Below are 17,171 nucleotides of genomic sequence, written 5' to 3'. Positions count from 1 at the left end.
GAAAGCATAAAATATTTTTAAATGGTTACTTGCGTTTGTATTGACTATGCAAAAGCATTCAACTGTATGGATCATAACAAGCTGTTAACAACATTGCGAAGAATGAGAATTCCAGAATGCTTAACTGTGCTCATAAGGAACATGTACCTAGACCAAGAGACAGCCATTTGAAACGAACAAGGTGTTGAATGGTTTAAAATCAAGAAAGGTGTGGGCCAGGGTTGTGTCCTTTCATCATACTTTAATCTGTATGCTGAACAAATAACCTAAAAAACTGATTTATATTAAGAACACAGCATCAAGAAGACTCATTAACAACTTGTAATATGCAGATGACAGAACATTGCTTGCTGAAAACTAAGAGAACTTGAAACATGTTGAAAACTTAGAGAACTTGAAGCACATGCTAGCGAAGATCAAAGAATATAGCCTTTAGCACAGATACAACTGAATGTAAAGAAAACAAAAATGGAAAAATAAGCAACATGAGAAATGAGAAAATATTGAAATTTTCAATCATTTCCTTGTACTTGGATCCACAATCAATGATCATGGAAGCAGCAGTCAAGAAATTAAATGACATAATACATTGGCCAAATCTGCTGCAAATGACCTCTTTAAAGTGTTCGAGAGCAAAGATGTCACTTTAAGGACTAAAGTATATCTGACCTAAGCCAAGGTATTTTCAATTGCCTCATGTGTATGTGAAAGATGGATAATGAATAAGGAAAACCATAGAAAAATCAATGCATTTGAATTATGGTGTTGGATAAGAATATTGAAAATACCATGGATTACCCGAAGAACAAAATCTGTGTTCGAAGAAGTGCAGCCTGAATTCTCCTTAGAAATGAGTATGGCAAGACTTGATGAAGTCATACATCAGACTTATTATCTATCAGGAGGCACCAATACCAGGAGGATATTGTGCTTAGTAAAGGGGAGTGTCAGCAAAAATAGGAATATCCCCACAGAGGCAGCAACTATAGGCTCAAATGTAATTAACAATTGTGAGAATGGTGCAGGACCAGGCAGGGAGGGCTTTCCTTTTGTTGTACACAGAGTGGTTATGAGCCAGAACTGACTCCGTGACAACTAACACCCCTGTTCTATCTCACCAGTAGCTCTTCGGAAAACCTATACAGGGTCACTAAGAATCCAAACCAACGTGACAGCACTTAACAACAACAAGAAGAAGACTGTCTTAGTTATTTAGTGCTGCTGTAACAGAAATACTACAAACGAATGGCTTTAACAAATGGAAATGTATTCTCCCACAGTTGGAGAGGCTAGAAGTCTGAATTCAGAGAGCTGGCTCTAAAGAAGGGTCTTTTGTCTACTTTCAGCATCGTAGGTCCAGCATTCTGAGAAGATCTCCATGTGTGAAGATATTAATCTTTCCTGAGCTCTAGGAGCTTCACAGTGTAGGAACCTCACTTCCACAGGGTGAACGTCACTCTTGGCTCTTCTTTCTTGGTGGTAGTAGGTTACCCCCCTCTCTGCTCACTTCTTTCTCCTTCTATCTCTGGTAAGATTTAAAATAAAAAAATAAAAGTGTTGCAGGTCAAATCCTTAGGAAACTCCCTGACATGTGATCAGGGTTATGAGGGTATTGTAGTCCACTCTTAAACTGTTTACTGGTTTATTACATTAGAACTTACATCATGGGGACCATCACATAACTGCTACATTTCATCATTATGCAAACACCAAACCACTGATAATCATGGCAAAAACCAGCTGACACCTATTCTGGGGATACAGTTCAATCCATGAGAGGGGGGTAATTTATGTGCTTGCCCTAAAGACAATTTTCTCTGGATATGTCTCTGCTACAGATACTTCAAGTCTTCAAGTAATGCTATCCTAGGGACCAGGCATGTGAGTGAACAAGTCCCCAGTTGTCCATATCAAACAAAGTAAATGTCAAGATATCATTAGGCAGAGAAAAGTATTCCCACTATACTCTCTCTAGGTGTTATTTTACAGTATGAAGTTTAGGGTGATTTGTGATGCAGCAATAATAACTAGACTATTGCATAAAAGGGTTTATAAACTGACACCCACACACTCAATTTATAACAGCATGTATCCCTTTACAGGGACTACATATTTTATATTACTTAGACAAAAGAATTAGACATTTGAAATTGAGAACATTGAGAAAGGAAAGTTGATCTTAAGGAATATTTAATTCAGGTTACTGTAGCAAGGTTTAATAAAATATTTTGAACTTTATTTCCAGATAATCACATTTTCACCTTTTGAGGAAATATATGGTACTAAATACTGAATCCTGTTGTGGCATTGTCGGATAAACATTGGGTTGCAAAATAGGTTTGAATCTCAAAATTGGTGGTTCAAACTCACCAGCCACTCCTCTGAAACCCTATACAGGGTCGCTATGAGACTGAAATTACTCCACAGCACTTAACAACAACAAGTACTGAGTGTGTAATACTATTTAAAAGGAAACTTATTTGATAGAAGTTTCTATTCTAACTGAGTGGATAAATATATAAACACAATGAATTAAGTTCTATGAGCAAAGCAGGAATAGGATACAACAAGAAGTAACAACTGGGCTTATACTTAATGGATAAAAAGGTAATAACTCAAGATAGATATGAAAGATGAGCTATACAGGGGAAACTAGATATGCAAAGGCATGGAGGACGAGAACTACATGTTATCTTTGGTATCCTTAAGTATAAAATGTAAAAGAGGAGGGATACAAAGGAAGGCCAGGATGAATACAGCCTCCAGATTATCAGTAATAAACCTACCTTTAAGTCAAATTGTACACAACTTTGGAACAGTTAAGTTATGCTGTTGTTAGGTGCTATTGAATCGGCACCAATTCATAGCGACCCTATGCACAACAGAATGAAACACTGTCCAGTTCTGCACCATCTTCACAACTGTTGTTACACTTGAGCCCACTGCTGCTGCCACTGTGTCATTCCATCTCATTGGAGATCTTCTTATTTTTCTGTAACCCTCCATTTTACCAAACATGATATCTTTCCCTAGAGACTGATCCTGCCTGACAATATGTCTAAAGTATTAGAGACAAAGTCAGGCCATCCTGGCTTCCAGGGAGCATTCTGGCTGTACTTCTTACGACACAGATTGGTTTGTTCTTTTGGTAGTCCATGGTACATCTAATATATAGGTATGGTTCTTATCTAATATCAGTAAGTGGACTGTATGTCTAAGTATATGGTACATTTGTTGTTGTTGTTGTTGTTAAGTGCCGTCGAGTCGGTTCCAACTCATAGCGACCCTGTACAGGGTTTCCGAGGCTGTTAATCTTTACGGGAGCAGAACGCCTCATCTTTCTCCCGCGGAGTGGCTGGTAGTTTCGAACTGCTGGCCTTAAGGTTCGCAGCCCGATTCTGAAGGTGTTTCTTTAACTGTTTTATGGATATGGTACATAGAGTTTCTTTTTATCCATAAAACAGTTAAAGAAACACTTTCAGATACACTACTGTTGTTGTTGTTGTTAAGTGCCTTCGAGTCGGTTCCGACCCATAGCGACCCTGTACAAGGTTTCCGAGGGTGTAAATCCTTACGGGAGTAGAAAGCCTCATCTTTCTCCCGCGGAGCGGCTGGTAGTTTTGAACCGCTGACCTTAAGGTTCGCAGCCCGATTCGTAACCACTACGCTACCAGAGCTCCTTCAGATACACTACTAATGTAATTCAATAATAATAATGATAATTGTTTTATTCATGTTGAAAAGTAGCATCTGTTTATCATAAACCATTGAATTCATATTTTTAACCAGTTTTTAAAAATTTATTTAGACATTTATTTCTTCTTTCCACACATAGACACAATAATAATTTTTAAAACCTGAAGACATAAAAACTGAAAAAAGGTCACCAGGGTGAAATTTTTTGTTGTCGTTGTTTTTGCTAAGTGTCGATGAGTCACTTCTGACTCATAAAGATGTGTAGTGTTTCTGAGACTTTTAAAACTTTGTGGGAGCAGAAAGCTTCATCCCCATCTCCCCAACCCAGAGCAGCTTGTGGGCTTAAACAGCTGAACTTGTGGGTCAAAGTCCTATGCTTTATCCTACAGAACCACCACATTCCTTCAAAACAATGAAATGTTTTTAAATTGTCTTGGAGTAAGAAAACCAAAAGTGAAGAACACTCAGCATTTCTCAAGCTGAGGGAACTGTCAATGAAATTCCGGTCTTGACTTGAAATATTGAAGGACATTAAGAAATATTGAATAATTCAGAAAGCATTAAAAGAAGATGGAAAGATGTATTAAAAAGAAATGGTCAATATTCAACCATTTCAAGAGGTAGCATGTGATCAAGAGGCAATGATGCTGAAGGCAGAAGTTCAAGGAGTACTGGAGGCATTGGCAAAGAACAAGAATCTACAAGTTGATGGAATGCAAATTGAAATATTTCAACAAACTTACATGACACTGGAGCAACTCACTTATCTATGCCAAGAAACTTGGAAGACATCTGCCTTGCCAACTGAATGGAAGGGATCCATATTCATGACCATTCCAAAGAGAGGTGACCCAATGGAATGTGAACACCATTGGACAAGATCATTAATATAGTAAGCAAGTATAATTTTGCTAAAGAGAATTCAAATCTGGTTGCAGCAATACACTGACAAGAGGACTTCCAGAAGTTCAAGCCAGATTCAGAAGAGGACATGGAAAGAAGGATATCATTGCTGACATGAGAGGGATCTTGGCTGAAAGTAGAGAATAACAGAGAAAATGTTTACCATGTTTCATTGACTAGGCAAAGACTTTCAATTGTGTGGATCATGACAAGCCATGGACAACACTGTGGAGAATGAGTATTCCAAAACACTTTATTGTACATAGCAACCTGTACATAGACCAAGAGGCAGTTGTTCAAACAGAACAAGGGAACACCAAATGGTTTAAAATTAGGAAAAATGTGCTCCAGGGTTGTATTCTTTCACCACACTTATTCACTCTGTATGCTGAGCAAATGATCTGAGGATACAGATTATCTGAAGAAGAATATGGCTTCAGGATTGAAGGCTGGCACCTTAACAACCTACAATATGCAGATGACACAACCTTGCTTCTTGAAAGTGAAGATTTAAAAGACTTACTGATGCACATCAAAGCCTTTGATATGAGTCGCACCTCAGTGCAAAGAAAACAAAAATCCTCACAAATGGACCAAGAAATACCATCAGGAGAAATGGCGAACAGATTGAAATTGTCAAAGACTTAACTATGCTTGGAGCCACCATCAACACTCATGAAAGCACCAGTCAAGAAATCAAATGACATTTCTCATTAGGGAAATATTATTGCACAAAAACGCTAAAGTGTTTAAGAGCAAAAATGTCAGTTTGAAGTCTAAAGTGTGCCTGACCCAAACCATGGTATTTTCAAATACCTCATATGTTGGACAGTGAATAAGGAAGACCACAGAAAAATTGATGCTTGTGAGTTATGGTGTTGGAGGAGAATATTGATACTACCATGGACTACCAAAAGAACAAACAGATCTATGTTGGAATAAATACAGCCAGAGTGCTCCCTGGTAGCCAGGATGGCCAGACTTCGCCTCTCATACTTCAGACATATTATCAGGAGGGATCAGTCACTGGAGAAGGATCTCATGTTTTGTAAAGTGGAGGGCTGGAGAAAAAGAGGAAGATTCACAATGAGATGGATTGACACAATGGCTGCAACAAGGGGCTCAGGCATCACAATGATTATAAGGTTGGACAAGGATGGATTAGTGTGTCGTTCTGTGTTGTGCTATGAGTCAGTACCAACTGAATGGCACCTAACAACAAAAACTAATCATCTTTTTTGTCTTCTGCTGTTTGTATGCTTTCAGTTATAATTGATAGTGTATGTATGCCATGAGTCATGTCTTTATAGTTCTGGTTTTACATTTAAGTCTTTAATCCATGATAAATTCATTTGTGCATATGGTTTTTGAGATAGGCCTCATTTCATTCTTCTGCAAAAGGATTTACAGTTTGCCCACACCATTTGTTGAATAGACTATCTCCTCCCCCATTTAATGTGTTTCACTCCTTTGTCAATGGTAAACTGAGCATAGGTGGATGGGTTCCATTGATCGATGTGCCTTTCACTGTAGCCGTATGAGGCTGTTTTGATTACTGTAACTATACGGTAGATTTTGTCCTTTTTTTCAGTATTGCTTTGACTATCCGGGTCTCTTTTCTTTCCCAAGTGAAGGTGCTTTTTCTGAATGCAGTTGAAACCTGGATGCAGACTGCAATATAGTTATAGATTGCATTGGGTAGTTTTGACATTTTCACAATGTTAAGTCTTCCTTTCCATGAGTATGGTATAGTCTTCTGTTTTTGTTGGTCTCTCTTGTTTTTTTTGTAGTATTGTAGTGTGGTTTTCTTTGTAGAGGTCTTTTGTTTCTCTGGTTAGATTTATTTCCTAAGTATTTCATCTTTTAGGTGGTTAATGTCAATGTTATTTCTTTCCTGATTTCCTTTTTATAGTTCTCTTGATTAGTATAAACAAATCCAACTGATTTTTGTATGTTTATCTTGTACCTTGCCACTTTGCTGAATCTTTCAATGAGTTCCAATAATTTTTTTCCTGAGTCTTTGGAATTTTCTAAGTATAGTATCATGCCATATGCAAAGAAAGAATGTTTTACTTATTTGTCAGTTTGGATGGCTTTAATTTAATTTAATTTAATGCCTCTTTCTTGTCTCGTAGCTCTGGATAAGAATTCCAGCACAATATTTAATGTTGTTGTTGTTAAGAGCAGTTGAATCAATTCCAACTCATAGCAACTCTGTATAGCTTTCCAAGGAGCAGCTGGTGAGCGTGAATCACCTACCTTGTGTTTCAAACTGACTTTTTAGTCCAGCACATTAACCTGCAGCACCACACAATATTTAATGAGAGTGGTAATAAATGGCATCCTTGTCTGTTTCCTGCTTGTAAAGAAAGTGCTTCATTGAGAGTGATGTTGGCTTGGGTTTTGTATATATGACCTTAATTATGTTGAGAAATGTCCCTTCTCTTCCTGGGTTGTTGAATAATTTTACTAGGAATGGGTGTTGGAATTTGTCAAATACTTTTTCTACATTGATTGATATGATTATATGATTTTTCCCTATGTTTTATTTATGTAATGGAAAACACTGATTGATTCTCTAATACTTAACCATCCTTGCATTGCTGGTATGAATCACACTTGATCAAGATGTAATTTTTTTTATATGTTGTTGAATTCTATTGGCTGGGATTTTGTTGAGAATTTTTGCTTCTATGTTCATGAGGGATATTGGCATATATATATATATATATTTTTTTTAAGAGATGTCTTTGGCTGGTTTGGGTATAAGGGTTATTCTCGCTTCATAAAATGCATTCAGAGTTTTCCTTCTATATTTCAGAATAGTTTGAGTAGAATTGGTGTCAACTCTTCTCTGAATGTTTGGTAGGATTCACCAGTAAAGCCATCTGGACCTGGATTTTTGTTGTTGTTGTTGGTAGTTTTTTTTAATGACTTGATAAATTTCGTGTAGATCTGTTCAAGTTTTCTACTTCAGTTTATGCTAGTTTAGGTAGGTTGTGTTTTTCTAAAAATCTACCTATTTCTTCTGGATTTTCAAATTTGTTGCAATACAATTGTTCACTGCATTCTGTTACTATCCTTTTTATTTTGATTGGTTCTTCTATCGCATCACTCATATCGTTTCTTGTGCATATTATTTTCATCATCTCCTTTACTTTTGTTAGTTTTGCCAGTGGTTTGCCAATTTTCTTAATCCTTTCAAAGAACCAACTTCTTGTCTTTATACTTTCTATTGCTTTTCTGTTTTCTAACTCATTGATTTCTGCTCTAATCTTTATTACTTTTTTTTATTCTGGTGAATATAGACTTACTTTGCTATTCTTTTTCTAGTCATTGGAGATGTTGCAATAATGTACTTACTTTGATTTTTTCTTACTTTGGGGTTTTTGTGTTTATTTCAATAAATTACCCTCTAAGTCCTGCTTTTGCTGTGCCCCAAAGGTTTGTGTATATTTTGTTTTTGTTCTTTTTAATTAAAGGAATTTTAATACTTTTTATTTGTTCTAGTGCCTAGTAACTTTTAAGCAGGATATTACTCGGTTTCCATGTATTTGATTCTTTTTCCTTGATCTTGCTATTGTTGATTTCTAACTTTATAGCACTGTAATCTGAAAAGATGCTTCATAGTATTTTGATGTTTTAAAATTTATTGAGCCTTTCTTTGTGGCCTAAAATATGTTCTGTTCTTGAGAATGCTCCATATGCACTGGAAAAGAATGTGTATCATGCTGTAGTTGCTGGATTGAGTGCTCTGTATAAATCTATGAAATAAAGTTGGTTGATTGTGTTTAGTTCTTCTGTATTTTGGTTGATTTTCTTTCTAGTTTTTCTGTCCCTCATAAAAAGTGTTACATTGAAATCTTCTATTATTATAGAGTTGTCTATGTCTTTCTTCATTTCTATTAGAGTTTGATTTTTGTATTTTGAGGCTTTATTATCCGGAGCTTGGAGTCCTGTTGTGGCACTGTGGGTTAATACGATGGACTTCATCGACAATCATTTGAGAGCTTAGGTAGTCACTATGGTTATGCCCTCTTGTTCAATTTACCCTTTAATCATGAGTTAATGTCCTTATTTGTCTTTTATGCTGGTTTTGCCTTAATGTTTATTTTATTAGAAATTAGTATTGTCATTCCTGCTAGTTTTTTTTGAATTAATTTGGTATACTTTTTTCCATCCTTTGCTTTTTTATATATTTTGTCTTTTGTGTAAGATGTGTCTCTTGTAGACAGCATATTGAAGGATCTTGTTTTCTTATCCATTTTCTATCTCTTGACCAGTGCATTTAATCAATTCAAATTCAGTGTAACTATTGATAAGTATGAATTGATTGCAGTCATTTTGCTGTGTGTGCTTTTTTTGGCCTGTTGGTTTTGTTCCACATAATTTTCAGTGCTGAGATCACTTTGTTTGTATGTTTTGAAGTCAATTTCTTCATTGCTAATGTTTTAATGTTTCCTAAATCTTCATATCTTTCCTTCTCTTGATTTTGTATGAAGGTGCATTAATTTTCTTTGAAGTTACCCTGTAATTTAATAATTTCTTCCCCTGTTTAAAACTACTTTATCATGAAATTTACTTCCTTGCCATTTGGAATTTCTTTAACTACACTTTTCCCTCATTTTCTTTTACACTTTTCTTCATTATAAATTGTTATATCTGATTCCCTTTTCTTATAGACTTGGTTTACTTTGGGTGCTTCTACATCTGTATTGAATTCTGGGTACTATTGTTATATATATCAAGCTCAGAATATTTTCTGTTGTTTCTTATTCTCAGTTCAAAGGACTACCTTTAGTATTTTTTGCAAAGTTGGCCTAGTTATTATAAATTTCTTTAAATTTTGTTTATCTGGAAATGGTCTAATAATATTTGAGGGATAGTTTTTCTGGGCATATGACTCTTGGTTTGCGTTTCTTTTCTTTCTGGGTTTGTATAAGTTTTGTCATTTCCTTCTTGTCTATATCACTTTTGCTGAAAATCAGAGCTTAATTCTATTGGTTCTCTTTTGTAACTAACTTTTCATTTTTTCTTAGCTGCTTTCAGGATTCTTTCCTTGCCTTTGATTTTGGAGTGCTTGATTATGATATGTCTTGGTGATTTTCTTTTTTGTTCTATCCTGCTTTGGGTCAATGAGCTTCATGAGTACTTACCTTCTCATCTTTTATGGCATTAGGCAAATTGTCCTCCAATAGCTCTTTGACTATCTTGTCTATGCTTTTCTATGTTTCTTCCTGTTCTGGAATTCCAACCAACTGTAAGTTATCCCTCTTCATGTTGTCCCACATGAATTTTAGGCTTTCTTCAGATTTTTTTTTTTTCTGATTGTTCTTGTAATTCTCGAGAATTGGGAGATTTATCAGTCACTAAATTGAGCTGTCATTGATTCAAATATATTCCTTTGCCTTTTCATTGTATTGTCCATTCCTGAAATCTTAGTATTAATCTTCTAAAGTTATATTTTAAGGTTCTGTACTTTCTCAAATCCTCTATTTGTTTGCTTGTTCCTATAATGTTTCCCTTAATCTTTCCTTGTTTTCTTTAACCTTTCTATCAATTATTTCAAGGCACCTAAGTATCATTCTATTGAGCTATTTTTCAGTTAAATCCAATATCTTTTTTCTCCTCAAAAGCATTTTCTAGTTCTGCATCTGGGTCATTTGTTTAACCCATTCTGTCTTGTTTCTTCATGTGAACAGAATTTTTCTGCTGATTCAGAGACATTGTGATGTTATTATATTTGTATTAAGTTGATGAATGTATGTTGGGTATTCTTAGGCTCAACAACTGCCTCCTGGTGGCTGTGACTAGGGGATAAATTTGTGTACTATTCTTTGTTCACTGTTTATATAGTTCAGTTTAGGATGGATTTTGCTGCTATTGGTTATTGTTGATCTGGTATAAAGCAGCTGTCACTGTCTCTTTCCTAATGTATGGGATTGTAGAGGGTATAGTAATGGTTGGGATGTATGAAGACTGTTGCTGTCTCCTATTGGATTAAGCAAGAGAAGAAAACATACACATTAGGGAAAGAAAAGAAACAAGCAAACAACAGGGGGAAAAAGAAAAAAGAACAGGCAATAGCTAGAAAATGAATACAAAAGGCAAAGAGAGAAGAGAGGAAAGGAAAAATAAGATAAAAGACAGAAAAGGAAAAAAGCTAAACCTAATTAGGGAACTGAATGAGTAAAAGGGAAAGAGACCAGAAAGCAATAAGAATAATCAAAGAGAAAGAAGGAGAGGAATAAAAAGAAGAGGAAAAAAGGAAGAAGGTGGTTGGGTAAGAGGAGAAGAAAAAATGAAAGTGGAGATATGAAGGATAGAAAGCAAGAGAGAGGAAAAAGAGGAATCAAGAATTGAAAATTTAAAAAGGAGAGGAAAAAACCAGGACAGGTGCCAGACATAGAGTGGAGAAAATTCTGGGGTCTCTTTCCAACCTAGGACCTCAAGTCATGCATGAGCAAGAGATAAAGAAGTAGCACTTTCAACCTTTGATAGACTTCCAGTAGGACTATGTGTTGTCTGTTCTGGAAGCAGTTCAGGCAAACCCAAAAGCAACTGGGGAATCAGGCTATTTCTATACCAGAGGTTAGCCAAGGGTAAGAGATTTTGCTAGTCCAGGGTTGGCCAGGACCAGTCATCCAGGTCTGGAGCAGGCCACTCCTGATTCCAGGTGCAGGGTTTGGTACAGCTAGTTCCCCAGTCCCTTTGATATAGTTTGAACAACCAGAGAGCAGAAGTTTTCCTGGAAATATGTATACGTAGGTAGAAGCCAGCCATACATCTAGTCACCAGGTTAATGTGAGATATAAGAACAAATTTCGTACCTTTTCTCCTCTAGTAAGTGGTATGTCACTGCTCCCCCTACCATCCTGTTGCATTCAAAGTTGCCTGAAAAAGGTCAATACTACGAAGCCACTTCGACTGACTGGCACAGAGCACTTGTAAGTGCCATCAAGTCAGTTCTGATTCATAGTGATCTTGTCTATGGTTTCCAAGGAGCAACTGGTGGGTTTGAACTTCCAACTTGTGGATAAAACCAACCTTGTGGTCCACTGCATTATCCTGCAGCACTGTATCAGAACTCCTGGTACACATTACAAGTTCTCTTTTCCCCCACCACATACACACATCTGTTCAGCTGCATCTCCTAATGAGAATTAGCACAGGGCTGGCCAGGGCCAATTTTGCAGATTTGGAGCAGGGCCAATCTGAATAGAGTTAATGTGGATAGTTCCCCTCTCCTTTAGTGGGGCTCACAACTGTGGCACTCAATTCCATCCTATTCCAACCACTGGAAGAGTATGAGCTTGCCTGGGGCTGTATTCAGGTGAGAGATAGCCTCACTTCCTATACAAGGAAAGTTTGGAGAACAAGAAAAAAATAACCACACCTGAATCTCTGAGAGTCATGGGTAGTTTTCTACAATACCACTATGTTTTCTTGTCTTTGAAGCTAACCACAAAATTTTACAAAATGATTGCGCCACATCTGGTAAACTGACACAGGTCACCAGTCTGTTTCATGTTTTTGCCTTATCTGTTCAGCTTTAATTCCTAGTAAGCATTCAATCCATTTCCCTGTCCCTTCATCTGAAGCTCAGGGTTCCAGGGCTATCATCTGTATCTGTTTCATTTGGTTTTCCATATCTCTGCTTTAGATGGTCTGCACAGTCTTTCAGCCAAATCCACCATCTTGCCCTCACTTCTTCCTATTGTTGATTTCTAATTTATTTGCATCGTGATCTGAGAAGATGCTTTGTAGTATTTTGATGTTTTAAAATTTGCTAAGTTTCACTTGGTAGTATAATGTATATCTATTCTGAAGAATGTTCTAGAGCAAATGTATATTGTGCTCTGTATATGTCAATGGTCTGGCACTGTCGGATAAGCAGACAACCACAGGATCAGTTTGAACTACAAGACCAATTGTTCAAATCCACCAGCTGCTCTTTGGAAACTCTACACAGGGTCACTATGAGTAAAAACTGACTAGACTGGACTTTCGGTTTGGGTGGCAGCAGACAGCCAGGTAGGAAAGTCTCCGTGGGGGAAGCTGTGCTCACAGAACAACACCAGAGTTCTGGATCTACCATAAGGTCCAGGACATCAGTTTCCCACACTTGCGAGTGAAAAGATCATGATATTAAGGAAAATATTGCGAGTTAGGAATCTCTGGATGCGGGATTCCTTCTGCGGCCACCCCGCTGGGCAGAGTTCAGAGGGCAGGACTACAAACAGACCGGCAGAGGAAAGCAGCACTAAAAGCAGTGCAGAGATATTTGCAAAAAGAGGTGTGGGAGATTCTACACATTTTTTCCTCCTCTTCCCAATCGCACCTTCTTTGCCCTGCCCAGACACCTTCAGGCAGGTGGGTGTGCACCCCCTCCCCACAGTTTTCCCTGGGACAGAGAGAAGGAGCTTGGCGGCTACTTATGACTTCAGCCTCAGGGTCGCAGACCTAAAATTGACTTGTGCAGGTGGCTGTGTGCCATGGAGTCAGTTCCATCTGGTGGTGACCTTGTGCGGGGTTTCTGAGGCTGTGGGTCTTTGTGAGAGTGGAGTGCCTTGTCTTTCTCCCACAGAAAAGCTGGTGGTTTCGAACTGCTGACCTTGTGGTTCACAGCCTGATTCGTGACCACTGCACTACAGGAGCTCCTTGTGCAGGACCCTTACCCAAGCCCAAATAGTAAGAAAAAAGCAGGGACGTCAGGCCTGACAGACAAACCATAAAAAATCTGTAAAACACCAACATAAACAGATGCAACTACCTCAAGAATTATGCTCTGCACACACAGACACCTAACTGACCTTCAGAGACAAAAATAGTGGACAATCTTTCCCCCATTAACTTCTCAATATCTATCTGTGCACCTTCACTGTGGTGAGTAGAGGAGGGGCCTGAGCAAGTAGACACCTCCTGGAGGCTTCTACCATGCACACACACTGCCTGTGGACACTCAGCCACAGTTTTATTTTTGCTTCAAAGTGGTGGCTTTTGTCTCTGCTTTTATATTGCTTCTGCTTTTGGTCCTTTTGATTACACATCTTTCCTGGAGGTGGGAGCTTTTTGTCCTTACATTATCCAAGAAGAGACAGTAATCGTGGCCATATAGTCAAGCTACATGCATACATATTCCACCATTGAAACAAGAGCCAATAACAGCTGCTAAACATTACATGAAAAAAGGGAAGCCTATCTCCCAATTATACCCACCAGGCGACACCAGTAAGCTTAATAACACAACAACAAACATCCATTTAAGCATTAAAAAAAACACATAACTACTGGAAATAACTAACAAAAGATCTCAAACAGAACAAACGATTTCAAAAATGTCCCAAACCAGCAAAGAGTAACTAAGACAAATGCGCTGAAGATAAACAAAGGCTCCCCAAAAGAGGAAGAGCAGATTTTGGATTTGCCTGAGAAAGAATTCAGAAGAATGATATGGAAACAAATTCAAATGCTCTGTAAAGAGGTGGAAGAAAACAAGGGAGAAGTCAATAAAGTACTACAAGAGCAATTAAACAAGATTGATACAGCATTGCAAACAATTCAAAACCTACAAAAACAGGTCTAAGATGATTAATAATAAAACATCAGAAATGGACAACACACTGACAGGGGAAAGGAGCAGAATAGAAGAAATGGAAGCCAGAACCAGCGATCTGGAAGACAAATCTCTCAATACTGCTAAGATAGAAGAGCAAGCTGAAAAAAAGTATTAAAAAATCTGAAGCGAGTCTAAGATTCATACTGGACAACTTGAAGAGGAACAACTTAAGAATTATTGGCATTCCAAAACAGGAAGAATCAGAGAAGTCCACAGAGGAGATAGTAGAATAGCTTCTGGAAGAAAATTTCACTACCATCTTAAAAGATGAGAAGATAAACATTCAAGTAGTCAAATGTACCCCAGGAAAGATAGACCCCAAAAGAAAGTCACCAAGACATAATAATCAAGCTCTCCAAAATCAAAGACAAGGAGAGAATTCTAAAAGCAGCCAGGGAGAAGAGAAGTGTCACTCACAAAGGCAAGCAAAACAGATTAAGCTCTGACTATTCAGCACAAACCATGTAGGCAATAAGGCAGTGAAGAGACATATTGTTGTTGTTGTTGTTGTTGTTAAGTGCCTTCGAGTCGGTTCCAACCCATAGAGACCCTGTACAGGGTTTCCGAGGCTGTAAATCTTTATGGGAACAGAACACCTCATCTTTCTCCCATGGAGCGGCTGGTAGTTTCAAACTGCTGGCCTTAAGGTTCACAGCCCAAAAACCTTAAAAGAAAAAAACTGCCGACTAAAAATCGTCTATCCAGCAAAACTTTCAAATATGATGGTGTAATTAAAACATTCCAGGATAAACAGAATCTAAAAGATTTTATCAAAGCCAATCCAGCACTTCAAAACATCCTAAAGTGAGTTATTTGGACTGAAAACCAACAAGAACAGACAACAACCAGAAATTGACAGGCATGGCAACACCACCTGGAACTCAGTTGACAGATAGCAGAGTCCAGAACAGTACAAAACTACAACAATGAATTCAAAGGAGCTGGGATGTCAACGAAAGATCAGAATAATATCAATGTCAAAAAAGGGATAAATGTAGGAACAGAGATCCAGGTGATGAGGATGTCAGGTAGATTACAGGATACAATAGATTCTCTTAAAATAGAGAAAAAAATTAATAGACTATAAGGTAACCCCAAAGAAAGTTAATACTTCACAATTTACCATGAAAATGAACTTCCAAGCAAAACAGGCAAACATGAAAACCAAGAAGAAACCAACAAGAAATAGCACAAAATACACAAACTCAGCACAAGAAGGCATACAGAACAAAGCAATGAGCAGCACTACCAAAAAATTAATATAATGACAGCAAATAATTCACACTTACCAATAATTACATTGAATGTCAATAGATTGAATGCACCAGTAAAGAGACAGAGAGTGGCAGACTGGGTAAGAAAACAAGACCCTTCAATATGATGCCTGCAAGAAACACACCTTACACACAAAGACAAAAACAGACTAAAAGTTAAAGGATGAAAAAAATATATACCAAGCTAACTACAAAAATAAACAAGTAGGAGTGGCAATTCTAATCTCAGATAAAGTAAACTTTAAGACAAAAACTAGCATAAGAGATAAAGAAGGACACTACTTCATGATCAAAGGGTCAATTGAGCAAGACAACAAAACCATAATAAATATCTACTCTCCCAATGAAAAAGCACCAAGATATATGAAGCAAATCTTACTAGAACTGAAGAAAGAAATAGACAAATCTACAATTATAGTAGGAGATTTTAATATACCACTTTCAAAAATGGACAGAACAACCAGAAAGAAACTCAGCAGAGTTACAGAGAAACTAAACAGCACAATCAACCAACTTGACCTCATAGACATGTACAGAGCATTCAACCCAACAACAACACAATATACTTTCTTCTCCAGTGCACATGAACATTCTCCAGAATTGATCATATGTTAGGTCACAAAGCAAGCCTGGATAAATTTACAAACATCAAATACTACAGAATATCTTTTCAGACCACAATTCTATAAAACTGGAAATGAACAACAAGAAGACTAAGGAAATAAAGTTGAATACATGGAAACTGAACAACACCCTGCTGATAAGCAACTGGGTAAAAGAAGAAATTAAACATGAATTCATAAAGGTCCTAGAAACAAATGAGAATGAAAACATAACATACCAAAATCTTTGGGATATGGCGAAAGCGGTGCTGAGAGGACAATTTATTGTGATAAATGCACATATCCATAAAGAAGAAAGAACCAAAATTAACACATTAACACAGCATCTCCGACAATTAGAAACTGACCAACAAGGGGAACCTCCAGTCACCAAAAGAAAAGAAATAATAAAGATAAGAGCAGAAATAAATGAGATGGAAAACTGAAAAACTATAGAAAGCATCCACAGGACAAGAAGCTGGTTCTTTGAAAGGATTAATAAAATTTACAAACCACTGGCAAACTTAACGAAAGAAAAAAGGGAGAAGACATGAATAACTCACATTAGAAACCACACGGGCGATGTCACAACGGAACCAAACAAAATCAAAAGAATGATACCAGAAATCTATGAGGAGTTGTACTCCAACAAACTTGAAAACTTAGAAGAGATGGATGTATTTTTAGAAAAACAAGACCAACCACAACTTACACAGAGTGAAGTAGAGAACTTGAACAACCCATAACAGAAGAAGAAATTGATCAGGTCATCAAAAAACTCCCAACTAAAAGAAGTCCAGGCCCAAATGGCTTCACTGGTGAGTTCTACCAAACATTCAGAAAAGAGCTGTCACCAATTTTACTCAAATTGTTTCAGAATATAGAAGAGGATGGAAAACTTCCTAGTACTTTTTATGAAGCAGGCATAACCCTCATACCATGCTTTTTAATGTGATTTGAAAGCACTGGAAGAATCTTAGTAATAGTTTGATAGCACCCACCTGAACACCAAATAGATTTTTTTTTTTTCAGTTTTCTTCTTGAATCAGTACTAACAAGACATGAACAACATTTTCT

This window comes from Chrysochloris asiatica, unplaced genomic scaffold (assembly GCF_000296735.1).
Source record: "Chrysochloris asiatica unplaced genomic scaffold, ChrAsi1.0 scaffold00035, whole genome shotgun sequence".
In the NCBI taxonomy this organism is placed as follows: Eukaryota; Metazoa; Chordata; class Mammalia; order Afrosoricida; family Chrysochloridae; genus Chrysochloris; species Chrysochloris asiatica.
This window is presented reverse-complemented; position numbering follows the sequence as displayed.